This window comes from Elephas maximus, chromosome 20, assembly GCF_024166365.1.
Source record: "Elephas maximus indicus isolate mEleMax1 chromosome 20, mEleMax1 primary haplotype, whole genome shotgun sequence".
Classification (NCBI taxonomy): domain Eukaryota; kingdom Metazoa; phylum Chordata; class Mammalia; order Proboscidea; family Elephantidae; genus Elephas; species Elephas maximus.
The window spans coordinates 48,690,672-48,709,318 of NC_064838.1; the positions used below are offsets into that span (position 1 = coordinate 48,690,672).

Genomic DNA, 18,647 nt, shown 5'->3' on the forward strand with positions numbered 1-18,647 from the left:
GCTGCCATGTTGTGAACAGCTTTAGTGGAAGCCCACATGGCAGAGAACTGAAGCCTCTAGAAAACAGCCTTCAAGCAACTGAGGCCTGCCAACAACCACATGAGCAAGATTGCACACAGATTCTCCATCCTCTTTCAAGCCTTAATATACCTGCGGCCCCAGCTGACCACTTGACTGCAACCTCATGAGAAAACCTGAGCTAGAGCCATCTGGTTAAGCCACTCCCAGATTCCTGACCCTCAGAAAGTCTATGAGATAACAAGCATTTGTTGTTTTAAGAGGCTAGGTCTTGGGGGTCATTTGTTATACCAGTTGCCCTCCAGTTGATTCCAGCTCCTGGTGACCTCACGCGTGTCAGGGCAGAGCTGTCCTCCATCGGGTCTTCAGTGGGTGATTTTTCAGAAGCAGATCACCAGGACTTTTGTCTGAGACACCTCTGGGTAGACTCGAACTACCAACCTTTTGGATGCAGCCAATCACAATGATAATTAATACACCCCCACCGCAACATGACCGCAACATGAAGTGGATGCTAAACCTAGCACATTAGGAATTAGACGACTGGCCAGCAGCAAAGTGCAGAAGCATCGCTCTTTGTCTCCTGAGATGATACAACCAACCGTAGGCCGGAGGAGTGGATTCAGGGAAAGAAGTGGACAGGCTGGATAATTGGAGATGGATTATGACCTTGAGCTGATCCAAGAGAGAGGAGTCAGGCAGACGGTCATATATGGATGCCGAGCCACACACTGCACTGAGCACTTCTGGGCAGAGGCAGATTATGTGATAGGCAAGGTAAGCACAGTGCTTACCTTGCTTACCAGATCATCTGCAGTGAAAAATTTCGCATTTTGTCACCACATCAAAGATTCTGCTTCTAGGTATGGCTGACATCTGTCTCTCTCTCAACCCCACCCAGCACCTTTCTACAGAATCAAAGCCTCCTTTTCAAGTTTACAATCCCTGACAGGGACCAATGACCCAACAAGCAAGGTATGCACGGGCTTACTTGTGCTTACTAATCTGTAGTGAACGATCTCACATAGGTTTTACCATGTGAAGTTAGTTATCCACCCCTGCTTCTGGGCATTACAGAACAAACCTCGCACAGAAAACATGTGCCAGTGGGGAGAAGTTTGCTGTGATGGCTTACACCAGTTGTGAAGCTTAGTTCCCAGGTGTGCCGGCAGCTCCAAGCCAAAACCCCCAGCTCCAAGGCCAAGCCGGGCAGCACAGGAACTTGAGTTGGGTGATTTAAGGTAAAGACTAATTTCCAAGAGCAGCGAATCTTTGCAAGTCACTTCTTTTTCCTCCCACTCGTTTTTTTACATAGAAGGGGAACATTTGCTGTTTTTTTAGTGCCTAGAGCCTTAGCATCTGCCCCCTTGTCATTTGAGAATTGAGTTTTATGGCACTTGCTGATTTTCAAAGTAGCCATTAATCACTTGATGACAAGCCAGAAAGGGTTATAAACTGGAGCACTGAGGGCTTAACCCAATACGTTTTCATCTACACGCGCCTTGTTCTCCGTGGTCTACGAAGCTAGTAGGTGCAACCTGGAGACCCTAGAACCCAGGGGAAAAGCTGGGGTTAGACAGCTTGAAATGCAGCCCTGGCTGGAAAGATTTCTCAGGGTCTTTTCTCCAGCACCCAACTCTTTGCCCACGCTTACCCTTCTGTCTTGGGAGACATCCCGTAGGAGGCTGCTGTTGGAACTACTGTACTTTGTGTTCAAGGACCTCCCAGGAAAGGTGTAACTGAACCAAGGCATGACACAGGGTCTCTTGCCACCGTGATGTCAGAGTGCCTACCTTCACCCATGACATTTACGTGGACAAGGGCATGAAGGGTCCATTTATTCCATTGATAACCTGAAGTTCTTCTTTATGTTTCAGCTTCTTTCAATTACAGGAACTATTTGTCTTAAGTTATTTCCAAATAGATCTGAAAACTCTCTCCTCCCCCTCTCCTGGGGACTGCCCTTTATCAAAATTGCCAGCATGTTAAGCAGTAGCTAAAAGGCTAGGGAAAAATTTGGACTATATTTATGGAAAAGTATCTCTAGATACGCTATCATTGATAAAGCATGGAAGTAATTATGAATGAAGTAGAGTTTGGGGTCCATTTATTTCTCTTCTTGTTAACTTACATTTATATAAATTTCATCCTTCATTTCCAGTGATACTGTAATATCAACTCTTACAGGCACTACATATTTCTCATCAGCATCATAAATAATTTCGCTGCAAGTCTGAAATAACCTTACTCAGTTAATCAATTTCTTGGTTTCAAGTCCATTAAGCGAAGGTGAGCTACTGCCTGTTGTAATTTTTTCTACAAGGACAAGGATAGTGATTCAAATAGCATTAATGGGTCTGAAGACATTAAAGATGGTAGCTATTAAAGTATAATATCCATATCATATACCTATTACACGGCAAAAGTTATAAGGAGGTCACAATATAGACTAAACTGTCATTCGCGAATAGTGACACAAGTTTAGGGAAGAGGAGTTACTGAATGGTCCCAACGGTTAACGTTTTCGCTGCTAACTAAAAGGTTAGAGATTTGAGTTTACCCAGAAGCACCTCAGAAGAAAGGCCTAGTGATCTAATTCTAGTGGGAAAAATCAGCCATTGAAAACCCTATGGAGTATGTCAGTTCTACTCTGACACACATGGGGTCATTATGAGTCAGAACTGACTAGACAACAACTGTTTTGGTTTAATTTAGGGAGGAGGCAGTCCAGCGCAATGCTAACATCAGAAACTACTCATTGTGGTTACCCTGAAATTCAGCCCAAGTACTGTCTTCCCTTCCTGTTGCTCTTTTGCCCAGAGAGAGTCCTCCAAGGAGCCACACTACAGCACACTAAAGCATCTTGCATTCAACCTTAGCGTTGATGTGAGCGTTAGAAAACACCCAAGATCACATCTGTGCCAGGATTGTTGGGGTTTTCAAGGTTTATAACCTTGATTTCATAGAGATTAAAATTTAGTTGGGGGAAACAAGACTTTCCCATATCAAAATTTAAAGGACACAATCATACTTGGTATAATGGCCCAAACCTGTGATGTTAAAGAGTACTCTGGGAGGTATAGACAGGCCAGTGGGAGTGGCAGTTGTCAGGGAAGGAATAGTGGGTATGTACTGATATTTTGTCAAAACAAGTTGTAACCTTGTCTTTTCCATTCCTTTTGGAGAACTGTTCCCCTATTCCACCCTGCTCCAGCCATAGAGTTCTGGTCAGCCTGCCAATCACAGGCTGAGCTCATTCACTGTTTATCACATCACATGCCCTTGCCCCAGTCAAAGCAAGGCCAATCTGAGCCTCTCCCTAGGACTGTTCTCACTGAAGTTGTCAAGGAAATGCTCTTTCCCCGTCTAATCATGAGACTTTCACAGGGTAAGTTTTTACAATGTAAGTCCAGAGCTGCCTCAAATTTTGGTTCCACTTTCTTCTGTACAGGGGTCCTGGGAAAACAAAGTCAGTGTGCACAGAGAGGCAGAGACCAAGGCTAAGGAGTACCGATGACATCTAGGTTCCTCAGTGTAGTCACCCCTGAGACCAGCTCTGTCTGCATGCTTTCTTGACCAAAGGCTGGAATTTGTAACTGACAGAGTGTTAACACAGAATGCTTCATAAACGGAGGTGCAAGTCGGGTCTCGAAGGCACGTAAGGCCTTGGATGCATGTTGCAGAAAAGGAGCATAGAGTTCAGGGAGAAGAGCAATCTGGGTGCAATGATCAGACTGGAGGGGCAAATGTGCTGTCCAGGAATGGGAGAGATGACTGATCAGAAAGGAGGACAGAATTGTGTCCTGTAGGGTGTTATTGCTGTTGTTGGAAAAAATAAATACATTTTAAATTGATTCAAATTTCTAAAATAAATGTTGAAAAGTTTCCCTTCCATGACTGTCTTAGAATCACTCAATTCCATCCCTGAAAGAAATCAATGTTATCAGTCTCTTCTGTATCCTTTAGGTGATTTTTTTTTTTTTTATAAACATACATAGGCAATACAGATAGCGGTTTCAGAAAGCTTTGAGTGTCAAGATAAGGTATTTGGTCTGTATTTAGTACTCATTAGGGAACCACCACAGTTTTTTTTCCACCTTGAGGTCTAATTTACATACAATAAAATGAATACTGTAGATTCTTAAATAACAGAATAATGACAGTAATGTTTTAGGAAGATTTGGCAATCAGAATGGTTCAAAATATTTACTGGGTGGACCTAACAGTAGATTTCAGATGAGAGAAAAAAAGTGACCTGTGGGAAAACATTAAAAGGCCTAACATAGGTGTAATTGAAATCTGAGAGAGAAGGCAGAGACAAGGCACAAAATATTTGAAGAAATAATAGTCCAAATTTTCCAAATTTGGTGAAAACTGTAAATTTGCAGATTGAAGAAGTTTAGTGAGTCCCAAGCAGGATAAATACAAATGAACCACGGCTAGACACATCATATTCAACTGCTGAAAACAAAAGATAAAGAGAAAATCTTGAAATCAGCCAGACAAAAAGCATACTTTTGACACAGGGAAGCAAAAATAGAAATGATGGTTGGCTTCTCATTAAAAACAATGGAAGTCAAAAGTCAGTGGAATGACATCTTCCAACTATCAACCCAGAATTCTATATCCAATGGAAATATCCCTCAAGGATGAAGGCAAAATAAAGACATTTTCAGATAAACATTTAAGTTTCTGCTCCTGGGCGATCTTCATTTGGCTTGGCATGTGTCTTCCCAGTCTCTGCTTTCCTAACTTGCTCCTTTTATTCCTTGTAAAAGGCTAACTCAAGACACACTTTACACTAGTCCTGCCTCATTAACATAGCAGAAAAATCATTCCCAAATGGGATTATAAGCACAGGCATAGAGTTTAGAATTTACAACACATATTTTTGGGGGACACAATTCAATCCATAACACCAGCTAGCTGAAATTAAACAACACATTTCCGAATAACCAGTAAACAAAGAAATCAAAGGAAATTAGACAATATTTTGAACTTATAATAATGAAAATAAAACATATAAAAATGTGTGGGATGCACCTAAAATAGGGCTTAAAGGCTTACAAGAAAAGTATATAGCTATAAATGTTTATTTTAGAAAAGAAGAAAGGTCATAAATCAATGATATTAAGGGTCCATGTTAAGTAGTTAGGAAAAAAAACAAATAAACCCAAGTAAGTATAGAGGAAGAAATATGAATGAGACTAAATAGATGAAATAGAGAAAATAATAAAGAACAACATAGACAAATAATAGAGAAAGTAGAAAAACCATAGAGAAGATCAAGAAAACGAAAAACCGGTTCCAAAAGAAGATGAAAAAACTGATAAACCCCAGCTCTACCAATAAAGAAAATAAAAAGAGAGAATACAAATTATTAATATCAGGAATAAAAGACACTAAAAGTATAAGGGAACATTATCAACAACTTTATGACAATAAATTAAATAATTTAGATAAAATGGACAAGTTCCATGAAAAAATGTAATACATTAAAGTTGATAAAAGAAGAAATAAGATACCTATAGCTATCAAATACGTGTATCTATTAAATAAACGGACTTTTATCAAAATCTTCCCACAAAGAAGACTCTAGGCCCAGATGGTTATATTAGCATAGTCTGTGAGAAATTTAAGAAATAAATAACACCTATATAAAAAAAAACAAAAACCTGTCTCACATAAACTCTTTCAGAAAGTAGATGAGGTGGGATCGCTTCCCAACTCATTTTATAAGGCCAGTATTCTAATACCAATGCTAGACAAAGACAATACAAAAAAAGAATACAGATCTATACCTCTCATGACCACCCATGTAAAAATCCTTTAACAAAATAGTAATAAATCAAATTCAGCATTATATAGAAAGGGTAACACGCTATGAAGAAAAGGGGTTTATGCCGAGTGCAAAGTTGGTTTAAGATTTGAAAAAAGAAAAAAAAAAAAACCAATTATTTCAAAAGATATAGAAAAAGCATTTGACAAAATTCAACACCTATTCATGATTAAAAACTCTCAACATATTAGTAATAGAAAGGAATTTCCTCAACCTGACAAAAAATCAAACCAAAAATCAGCAAAAGGCCTACAGCTAATGTCATACTCGGTAAGGAAATGCTGAATGCTTTCTCCCTACAGGCAATGACAAAGCAAGGATGTCCATTCTCACCACTTCTATTCAATATTGTACTAGAAATCAAAGACACTGCAATGAGGCAAGAAAAAGAAAAGCATAAAAATCAGAAAGGAAGAAGTCAAATTTTCTCTATTCACAGACCCATAATTGTCTATGTAAAAAATTTAAGGAATTTATAAAACTACTACTAGAACTAACAAGTTAATTTAGTAAGGTCATAGGATATGAGGTCAACATGTAAAAATCAATTGTATATAGCAATCGAAAAACTGAATTTAAAAAGCAATATCATTTACAATAACTTTCCAGCTTCCCTGGCATTAGCTGTGGCCTATAACCAAGCTTTGATAAGCATGCACCCCTGCAGGCGTGGCCCAGAGGGTCCTCCCAGGTGCAATCCGCAGTGCTTTCTGCCCATCCTGATCATTACAGACAGGCTTGGTAGCCTCAGAAACTTTGATAGAAGCAGGGCTTCTAACCAGTTCTGCCTGGTTCAGTCCTCACCAACAAAGTAAAACCCGAACAGTCTTGAATTTTTAAAATGTGGGTGAAGCAGAACGATAATTGGAACAGGAAAAATTACAGGTTGAAGCCCTGCTAGAAACTTAATTTCCCTCTAGGAAACACGCGCAGTGTGCACTTTGCATAGCAACCAAATACCTTGACCGGCAGAGTTGGAAACAGTGGCGCCCTGCTCAAAGATGGCAGCCAACCAAGCGTTTTGAATGTGTTTTGCTAACCACAGTCCTGGCAACAATCCAATCTCCACCATCAGGCTCCTGAAAGGGCTCACTATGCCACTTCTGAGTCTCCCATTCCAGGGTTTTGACCAGTAATTTCTCCTGTTCCAGTTACCGTTCACCCAAATTTTTAAAAAAATTTTTAAAAATTCAGGTCTGTTCCAATTTTACTTCTTCGGCCATGACTGAACTAATTTGAGGCTCTGGCTTGAAGATAGCAGAGCTACAAGATAGGTGCCGGGATCCCTAGAGTACTGCTTTGGAAGGGAGATGCCTACTATCAACAACTATTCTGATACTTCTAACAGTAAACTTCAAGTCCTCTTCATTTTCAACAAGCAAGGTCGTATCATTTACGTAGCACAGATTGTTAATGAGTCTTCTTCCAATCCTGACACCACAATCTTCATACAGCCCAGTTTCTCAGATTATTTGTTCAGCATACAGATTGAATAAGTATGGTGAGGGGATACAACCCTGCCACATACCTTTTCCGATTTTAAATCATTCAGTATCCCTTGTAATATTCAAATGACTGCCTCTTGATACATGTATAGGTTCTACATGAGTACAATTAAGTGTTTCAGGATATCCATTCTTCGTAATGTTATTCATAATTTGTTATGATCCACATAGTCGAATGCCTTTGTGTAGTCAATAAAACACAAGTAAACATCAGCAGCAATGCATTCCTCATTTCATGTCCTCTCCTGAATCTGGCCTGAATTTCTGGCAGTTACCTGTCAATATATGGTTGCAGCCGTTTTTGAACTACCTTCAGCAAAATTTTGATTGAATGATCTTGTTCAATAATTTCTGCATTCCGTTTGATCACTTTTCTTTGGAATGGCCACAAATACGGATCTCTTCCAGTTGGCTGGCCAGGTAGCTGTCTTCCAAATTTCTTGACATACATGAATAAGTGCTTGCAGTATTGCTCTGTTTGTAAAAGCATCTCAATTGGTATCCCATCAATTCCTGGAGCCTTGTTTTTCGCCAGTTGAAGTTGTCAAGGATTTTATTCTACTTGGATCAACAATCAATGCCCATGGAAGCAGCAATCAAGAAATCAAATGACATATTACATTGGGAAAATCTGCTGCAAAAGCTTTCTTTAAAGTGTCAAAAAGCAAAGATGTCACTTTAATGACTAAGGTGTGCCTGACATAAGCCATGGTATTTTCAATCGTCTTATATGCATGTGAAAACTGGACATGAAAAAGGAAGACTGAAGAACTGACACATTTGAATTGGTGGTGGCGAAGAATACTGAATATACCATAGACTGCCAGAACAAACAAATCCGTCTGGGAGGAAGTACTGCTGGAATGCTTCTTAGAAGCGGAGATGGTGAGACTTCATCTTGCTTACTTTGGACGTGTTATCAGAAAAGACTAATGGCTAGAAAAGAAGAGTATGGCTGGTAAAGTAGAGGGTCAGCGAAAACAAGGGAAATCCTCCATGAGATGGATTGACGGGGTGGCTTAACAACAGGCTCAAACATACCAAAGACCTTGAGGAATGGTGCAGAAGCGGACAATGTTTCATCCTGTTGTACATAAGGTCGCTGTGAGTTGGAGCCAACTTGACAGCAACTAACAACAACAACAATAATAAACTTACTATGCTTGTGCCATCAGCTAACGTTGCCTTAACTGATCCAGTGATGGTCACTAGGGGGTCAGATACAGGAAGGGTGGTGGATGCATACTCTGGAACACCTTGCTGCAATTAAATGCCGTGAATAAGACACAACCACGCGGCTGTGTATACATCTTAAACAAGCATTGAGTAGAGGGCAAGAATGAGATCCATAATATGGAACCATTTACATAAATGGAAATACATAATAGTATGTCTAAGGACGTATTATTAAATGCGTTAGCATGGCTGCCAGTGGGGTGAAATGAGAGTGGATTTTAGGCACAAGGGGGAAAAACAAAAGAAACTGCTGTGACCATGAAATTATACTCAACTCAGCAACTACAAGGAGACAACACAAAGAAACAACATGCTGGAAGATGGGGAGTCTGAAAGTAGATGCTGTTAGGGGAACAGGTGTGAACAGCATACAATGACAATTTTAAGGATTCTGTATGAGTTGGGATCAACGGCGACAGGCTTGGGTTTTTTTGTTTGCTTGTTTTGTTTTTTTATGTACGTTGTGTAATAGGAAGTCCAACAGCACAGTTTGCTCCACAGAAATAGTGAATAAAAGTATACTTAGTTAAGAAAAGCACTTTGATATTCATTATCCTACTAACAAAATGGGATAGTGCATGTTTTCTAGTAGATGCAAAAATACCCTAAGTCATAATAGTGCTTATCTATGTGCTCCAAAGGAAAGGCTGTGGAAACAGAGCAATCTGATAATACAGGTGCTATTAATGGGAGGAGTCCCTGGGTGGCACCAATGGTTAATAAGCTTGGCTGCTAACCGTAAAGTTGGGGGTTTGAGTTCATCCAGAGGCACCTTAAAAGAAAGTCCTGGCTATCTACTTCCAAAAAATCAACCACTGAAATCCCTGTGGAGCACAGTTCTACTCTTACACACATGGGGTCACCATGAGTCAGGGTCGACTCAATGGCAACTGGTTGGTTATTAATGGGAGCCTCAAAACAGGATCCTACAGATTATTTAGAACTGAGACTGTACTCCATATAACCAAAAACTCTTTGCTATGGGTCTGTAGAGGAATTTCAAAGAGCCCTGAACATATGTCACCTGCAATGGCTCATACCTGGCAGTTAATTCTCTCCTGGGAACAAACAACTCAAAACTGTAGAATGTTTTCATCAGGCACGTACAAGAAGGAAGAGGATCCAACCATTCAATAATCCCATTATGTTTTAAACTCCTATGTAAGAGAGAAGAGGGACCATTCCAGTTTACCCGTTTAGTACGTGAATTATATAAGATTTTAGATGAGGCTCTTTAGAGCAAAGAAAGACTCGTCTCGGTGTCTAACTGCTGGAAAGGGTGCAATAAAAATACACTTAAGGCCCCGCGGCAATAGCAACAGCCATTAAAGTTGTACAACTGATTAAAGAAAAACTAATAATTGAATGAGATTACTTTGGCCTCACTGTAGTGCTCACGTATGGCTGCTAAAGGGCCGGTTCCTAGGGATATAAAACACATTGTGATTGTTTGCCTGCATTTGAGGAGGTGTCTGAAAGCTATCGATAATAGCAGGGAATACTCAAGCAGAATTTATTTTAAAAGGATAAAGTATATGATAGGGGAAAATATATCAGCTTCTGAAAACCCTATAGAGCACAGTTCCACTCTAATACACACGGGGCGGCCATAAGTCAGAATCTCAGAATGGACTGGAGGCCAACTGGTGGTTTTAGGGAAAGATATAACAGATCATAATATTCTTGACTCATTACCGATTTCAGCAATTAAATAAAATGTTTCAACACATGCTTGTAGGCTCTGCACGACTGCATTAGAATCTGTGGGCCCTAAGAAGACGCTGTAAAGACTTTTGTCAGGATGAAATGCCTTTCCATCACTGTGGTACTTGTGACATGCCGAGGATGCAGTAATCACATCCGTACAAGCGTTCTGCAGATGAAAACCCCAAATTAGGCCAGGGAACAGAGGTAGGCAGACAGTGTTACAAGATGAATTATTTAGCCAAAATATGAAACATTCCGTCTGAATTGTGCTGGAGCGAGGTGGCATGTGGGAAGGAAGGTTAGAGAAGGTTCCAAGTTCACTTCTAGGACTCTTCTTTCTAAAACTAGGCAAATTTTTACACCCCAGAGCAAACCTTATGGGCATTCCACACCCGTTAGCATCCTGGTGGAAAATAGCCTTTGGCACACCGCCATCTAGTGGCACACAAGGAGAATTCAACAAGCTTTTTTTTTCTTTTTTCTTTAAACCCATCGGAGCAAAGGTGAGAACCGCTCATGTTGTGTTTTGTTTTGTTTTGCATTTTAGGCCCTCTCTGAAGACAGGAACCTCTACCGGACTGTAATATTGGCAGTGCAGACTGCCTCACATCTTAGGTGAGGACAACAATATCTGTCCCATAAGGTTGTTGTGTCAATAAAAACAGCTCATGTACAGTGCTCACCAGCATAGCTGATGCATAGCAAACCCTCAAAACAGATTTTCACCAACAACCAGTGTAAGAGCCAATGACATTCCTACATTTAGAAACTCAACTCACCACTTCCTAGAGTTCAGCCAACTCAACGAGGCTTGTCAAGGTACCCCAATCTAATGACCTGTATATGTGGGTGGCCCAAAGCAGCGGATGGAGGTGATAGGACTGCCACTGGGTGGGTGCAGAAGGTAGATGAAGAAAAAGACAACTCTTTCCCCTGTTTTTAGGGCCATTATTCTTTCTGATTCCCAAAGGGAATTGTGATTTCACCATTTTGGTTTCACAAACACCTCTGGGAATCCGGGAAAACATAGGGACTCACCAGAAAAATGCGCCAAAATTTTGCATATGATTTTGGATGGTTCACTGACCCCCAAAGCTTATTCCCATAGACCCCAAGGTTATCCCTTAATTAAAGACTGCAGGGTCATCTGGAAACAGGTGAGTGGGACTGTCCCTCCAGTCCCTCTTTTAAGCCCCTTATTTCCAGCACCAGGAAACATACATTGGTGAGTACAGGGCCTAGGGACTCTCTGGGTGGTACACATGATGAGTGTGCTTGGCTGCTAACTGAAAGGTTAGCAGTTCAAGTTCACCCAGAAGCACCTGGGAAGAAAGGCCTGGCCACCTACTTCAAAAAATCAGTCACTGAAAACCTTATGGAACACAGTTTTGCTCTGAAACACATGGGGTCGCCATGAGCTGAAGTCGACTTGATGGCATCTGGTTGACTGGATTCAGGGGCTGATCCTATGCACATTCTGTTCTTTGCCCTATGGCAGACGAAGAAGGGTCTGCCACTATTTTCATTCGAAATAATTCAGCATAGGAGCAGCCACCAAGAAGTGTTTCTTCCAAAGAGGATCAGAGAAAGGAGCCCCAAATTCAGGCCATTTTGTTTTGCTGCATATGAAAGTCCCAGATTCCTAATAAGGAAATCCAGTGTGCCTGCATTGTCATGGATTTTGTTCACCTCTCCACCTCCACATGGGTCTGCTTAGTCAAAAATCATTGCTCGTCTCATAGCATGCACAACTGATTGCAATTTGCACTGAGACTCGCGATCTGCAAGGCTGACAGAGCCCTTCAAGGCTGTACTAGCCATTTAGGTGACTGCTCAACTTTACTGCCTCCTCCCTCCAAACCAGGAAAAGGTGCTTGGGGGCCGCCCTTGGGCAGTATGACAGCTAGAAGCCAAAGATGAAAGGCCTGTGAAATACGCTGATATTAGATGATCTATGCCATCTATCAGGCAATTTGGGCTTTTAAACAATAAAAAGAACTGTTGTCCAGGGATGCCAGCAGGCCCGGCCATCCATATAAACCCACACATTCCATTAAAGAAATGGCATATTAGGGGAGGTGACCTAAGCTGTCATTGCTCACTGGAAACAGCAGAACTTTCCCCACTCCTGTCACCAATCCTTCGTGTACTGTGTTGGACCACAGCACATATTCTCCAAATTCAGGAGTTGTGCATGGGTCATTGTGATTTTAGGCATACCATTTAATATAGTTTTATACAGTTGTATACTTTTAGGGTGACATTATGTGGTCTAGATAGGCAATATGCATGAAGAAGCATTCTCTTCTTGCAAGATCAAATATATCACACATCCAGGTGGATGGGAGGATGAAGCAGGAAGAAGAGAGTTGGCTTTATTGGAGGTCGCAGGTGGCGCCCCATGGCCTTATCATCCACAGAGGCATTGTTTGATCTGCATAGAACTTAGAAAAGTTGAAACCAAAATTATATAATGGAATTTTAGCTTCTCTCAGGGAAAAAAAAAAAAGACCTGGCAACGCTAAGGCTGGCCACTTCTCTTTAATGAGCCATAGTCCCCACCTTTCTCTTTTGTCTCTCAGACATTGAATCTTTCATAGCTTACATTTTCTTTTATGCTTTCTCTTTATACTTTTCTGTTTCCTTCATCTAGTCTTTCAGCTGTATCTATTTCTGTTTATCCTCCATATATACATTCTTTGTGCTTTTCTCATCTATTTCTACTTGGTTCTTAGATTTCTTGCTCTTGCTTTATGCTGCCAACATCATTCCTTATCTCAAATTTATCATCCGTATTTAAGTCTTTGATCCATCTGTTCCAATAGCTCAGTTTCAAAGGGTTGTTCAGTTTGTGGTCTTTTATGTAATGGAATTCTTTGAGTGCCTAGTTATTTAGCCCATGAGCTATTTCCTTGGGCTACTTTGGTTGACAATGGGTACTGTGAGGGCTGAGAGTCAGGTTCTTTTCTGTAATCAGTCCTGGTGAGCCAAAGGGATGAAAGCGAGATGAGCCCCGGTCACCACAGAACCACAGTTGATCTCTCCAGTAGGCAAATCCTGGAGGTTTATTGTGGTACCAAAGAAATCGTGTGAGTGCTATGGTCATGCCAGGTCTGTGGCAAAAAAAAAGAGGAAAAAGGGGAAAGAACGAAGGAAGAGGAGAGGTGAATATGTAGCCTGCTTCCGGGTGTGCTTGGTTACAGATCCATCTTCAATCAAGCTATAAGCATCTTGGGGCCAAGGTGGTCTTATTTTTTTCACTCCAGGTTCTGCCACAAAATATGTGCTCAATAAATGCTTGAATAAAGGAGGCAACCAAGTGTGCAATGAATTGTATCAGTAACTTGACTGCTTGCTACAGACCCTAGTGGCTTCCACTTCCTAGATGGCTGATTCTAGTTTTGACCAGTTGACAAGCCTCAAAGTTTAAAACCAAAAACCAAACCTGCTGCCGTCGAGTCGATTCCGACTCATAGTGACCCTACAGGGCAGAGTAGAACTGCCCCATAGATTTTCCAAGGAGTGCCTGGTGGATTCCAACTGCTGACCTTTTGGGTAGCAGCTGTAGGACTTAACCACTACGTCACCAGGGTTTCCCCTCAAAGTTTACTCAACTTAAAATCTTGACCTTAATGGAACATGTTGTTCTTAGCTGTCATCAAGGTGGCTCTGACTCATGGTGACCCCATATACAACAGAATGAAACACTGCTGGTCCTGGGCCATCTTCACAATCATTAATATGCTTGAATCCATTGTGTATTTGTGCCTTCCAAACTAGGGGCTCATCTTCCAGCTCTTTATAGGACAATATTCTGTTGTGATCCATAGGGTTTTCATTGGCTAATTTTCAGATGTAGATCACCAGGCCCTTCTTCCTAGTCTGTCTTGGTTTGGAAGCTCTACTGAATAAAACCTGTCCCCCACTGGCGACCCTGCTGTATTCAAAATACTAGTGGCATAGCTTTCAGTATTATAGCAATAGACAAGCCGCCACAGTATGACGAATTGACAGACAGGGTGGTGGAACATAGAACCCCTGATAATGCAGTTCGGGACCAGTGTAGCCACTGCCAAAGACTTTTAATCCACTTCTTGGTGGACAGATCTTCAGTAAGCTCAACTTTTAAACCAACAGCCCCAATAGTGTACCTCTTGAGTAAAGAAAGGAAATAAATGGAAAATTTGGTTTCTATTCTATTTGCCATGGTAATAATCTAAAATCTTCCCATGGTCAATTTTAGAAATGCAGTATATATGTATACAAAAATAAATAAATAAGTAAATAACACTCATTATTTAAAAAAAAAAACACTGTTCCCAGAGGGATGCAATGACAAGAATGTGACCCTGAGTGATTCAAACCTCCGTGAGCCTTAACTGAAAAGACACTTCAGGCAGGGTGGTAAGGACTAAAGAAAACGTGTCTACCGCCATCCTGGCGGAGAGTAGATGCTAAATGAAGAGTTCCCTTCCACAACCTGCCCCAGATAGTCTTCTTACTCCCGCCAACTCAGAATGGCCGTCAGCCATCTGGAAAAAAAATACCCCAAGGAGTTCAAGTAATACTAAAGGTGTGGGTAAGGACTCTGTGATTGGTAGTTCCATATTATAGAAAATTAGATGGGAAAAAACTGTGTATCTCACACATAATGTCACCATCTTTATGAATGTATAATTCATAAGGTTATAATTACAAGGTGATGGAGGTGGATTAAAGCTCCCCATAGAGACGCCAATCAAAGTTCTGGCTTTAAGCAAGCAGCCATCTAAGATGCATTAATTTGTCTCAGCCCACCTGGAGCAAAGAAGCATGAAGAACAACAAAGACACAAGGTAATTATGAGCCCAAGAAACAGAAAGGGCCACAGAAATCAGAGACTACATCAGCCTGAGACCAGAAGAACTAGATGGTACCTGGCTACAACCGAAGACTGCCCTGACAGGGAATACAACAGAGAATCCCTGATGGAGCAGGTGAGCTGTGAGATGCAGATCCCAAATCCTCATAAAAAGACCAGATGTAATGGTCTGACAGAGACTAGAAGGACCCTGGAGGTCATGGTCCCTGGACCTTCTGTTAGCCTGAGACTGAAACCACTCCCAAAGCCAACTCTTCAGACAGGGATTGGAATGGACTATAAGACAGAAAATGATACTGGTGAGGAATGAGCTTCTTGGCTCAAGTAGACACATGAGACTATGTGGGCAACTCCTGTCTGGGGAGATGAGAAGGCAGAGGGGGACAGAAGCTGGCTGAATGGACACAGGAAATACAGGGTGGAAAAGAGGAGTATGCCATCTCATTAGGGGGAGAGCAACTCAGAGTACACAACAAGGTGTATACAAGTTTTTGTATGAGAGACTGACTTGATTTGTAAACTTTCACTTAAAGCACAATTTAAGAAAAAAAAAGGAAACTAATTCTGGCTTTAAGTATGCCAAGTGGCTCTTGGGGACCAATGCCAAGAAAATGATTGAACAATTTATGCCAAAAGCAATGATAATTTAATCAACATGGAAGGGCAGACCCATGACCCATGCTAGGCTCTTCCACCAACACAGCCTTTGGGATCATCAAAGTATCTTTTAGGGTTTTCTGAACCTATTCCAAGTGGACCCAAGAAATATGGATGGAGCCACAGCTGGAGACATGTTGTTGGAAGTAGCCAGAAAGGAAGGGCTAACTCTGAAAGAGGAGAGGCTAACTGTGGAAAAAGAAACCGGACATTTGGGCCCATATCAGATATACCTGTATATGAAACATCTGATTGTTAAAGAGTATAAAAGCACATGTACTAAGAATTAGAAATAAAATCTAAGAGAACCACTGTTCCTACACTCCAGGCTAGCAACCTTCTGAAGGCAGATGTGAAGTCAATAAGCTGAACTATTCCATGAACTCACCACACCTGTCTCTGACATCTGAAGAGCAGACACAATACAGGTGTGGAGAGGACAATGAGATCTGTCTCAGACTAGTCCCCCAATGCCAGCCTGATGTTAACTAATTATGAAAAATTCTAACACCTTTGAGTTTCCATTGTTGGGTCTATAAAAAGAAAGAGTTAACTCTAGCCATTTTGTGAAAGAAAAAGGATGTCAGGGTAGACTACATTATCACTAAGCTCCTTTCAGCTCGATTTCTCTCTATTGTCTCTTATACCTGGTTGGTGCTCAACATACGTTTTAGATGTTTTTCCCCAATAAAGGATTCTTAGGCATATTTTAATTTCCTTTCAACTAGGATCATGTATCGTCTACACATTTGCTATGTTGTTTTGTGCTGTCAAGTCAGTTCCAACTCATAACGACCCTATCTCACAGAGTAGAACTGACTCATAGGATTTTCTAGGCTGCAATCTTTACAGAAGCAGATTGCCATGTCTTTCTCCCATGAAGCTACTGGATGGGCTCGAACCACCCACCTTTGGTTTGCAGCTGAGCTCTTAACCACTGCACCACCAAGGCTCCTACATATTTGCTAAAGTACTTATCATAGATTAGGGTCCCCTCACAAGCATACCTTGGAATTCTATGAAGATCTTCAAATGCCAGATGACCTGCATTTTACTTCTAACCAACGATTACTGAGTACCTACTTCACATTAGGCATTGAGTTAACTCGTTGTGAGACACGGGGACGTATGAGCCATTCCCCACTGCCAATGTATCTGGTCATCTGACGGGGAAGATTCACAGTGGAGGGAATTACTGTAGTTCAAAAACTAGTGCAAATTATCCTCTTTAATAAATTCAGCATTAAAGACCTTTGATCTATATCCCAAGCAAAGACGGGAGAAACCAAGTTTTTTGGCTACTTCATTTTCACCCACCCTTCCCTGAGTTAGGTGAAGCCTCATACATCAGCCCAATACTGGGAAGGAAAGTCAAGGATATCTGGTTTAAAGTCAAGGGGGCTCTCTCCCTGAACATTTTCTTCAAAGCAGCAGTAGCCTACCATGAAAGGGTACCAGGAGAAACAACAAGTGAAGTCTTGATATGTAGACAAAAATTCTAGGAGGACCTAGACTAGGCACAGTGCCATTTTGTTTTTGGTGCTTTGGTGGGTGCACCAATGGGCCAAGCTGGGTAAGCCAAGGACAAAGTGCTCTAAGCTAAAGCTAACAAACCAGAGCAGATGCCCAAGGAAGCACTACCCTTTGTTTAGTAATGCTCACGTTTGATGGGACTCAATCCTGGCTTGTTCCCAGATAAGTTGCAGCCATGAAACTGAATTGGGACCCAACACCTCAACTGAACTGAAAGCAGAAACCCAGGAGATTATAATCAACTAAAACAGCAGCCATCTGGCCTCTTTGCAGGCCATGACCAAAATTAAAATGATTGGGTGGTGTTTCACGGTGACTCGGTTATTATCATTGCAGACTGGCCTGTCCCTTGGTTAGGGCACAGAAGCAGTCCCTGTGGACCTCACATGGTCCTGCACTTCACTCCTTTTTTCTGATCACTACAACTCAATTTCAAACTTCTGTTTCTAACCAAAGCCTCAAGGAAGTATGCCAACAGTCCAGTCTCCTTTCAAGTACCATTATCCTAGTCAGGCTTCACAGATTGAATTGGTCCAGGCCCTACACCCTTCTAGGGATGGCCCTAATGTTAGATGTGAGATTCATCCCTACTTAGGAATTAAAAACAAAGCTAAAATACAACCCAAGAGTAATTTTAGAAAAGCTTGAAAGCTTTGACTTGCACATTAAAAGGCATACCACAAATATTTGTAGATCTCATTTGATAGTCCATTCCAGTTGTCAACAAATGAACTCTGACTCATGGCAACCCCATGTGTGTCAGAGTAGGACTATTCTCTATAGGGTATTTAATGGCTGATTTTTTTTTTAAGTAGATTGCCAGACCTTTCTTCCAAAGCACCTCTGGGTGGTCTAGAACCTCCAATCTTTCAGTTAGCAGCTGAATGCGTTAACAATTTGCACTACCTCCTAAATCAGTGCTACCAAATAGGGTTGTACAGGGTGTACACTGCACAGAGATACCACCACTGCAGCCATCATGGATGGAGTGTTTGTCACCAATATGTTCCAAGCAGAGATAAAGCTATTTGTTCTAACAAAATTAGAAAATTAAGACAATTTTCTGAGATGGAGGCAAAGAGTCCCGAGGAGGAGCACCTCTCTCTAATTCATGCAAACATGCTCTGTAAACTGGCAGCAGCTCTTCACTAAATACTTCTTATATTTATGCTGAACAGCAAAAGGACCTAAAGATAAAACCTCACTGCATGTAATGTACTGTAATACAATATATCACGAATGCTGTTTTGACCCAGTTTTCAGGCCCTGGCTAGAGGCCAGTCAATTCCCT

The 18,647-nt window shown here is 41.3% G+C and overlaps 1 pseudogene; it reads right to left on the reverse strand.

Annotated features, from left to right (window-relative positions):
* Positions 1-14,741, reverse strand: part of LOC126063616 (E3 ubiquitin-protein ligase SIAH1A-like) — a 41,402-nt pseudogene extending 26,661 nt beyond the window's left edge.
* Positions 14,742-18,647: the final 3,906 nt, after the last annotated feature.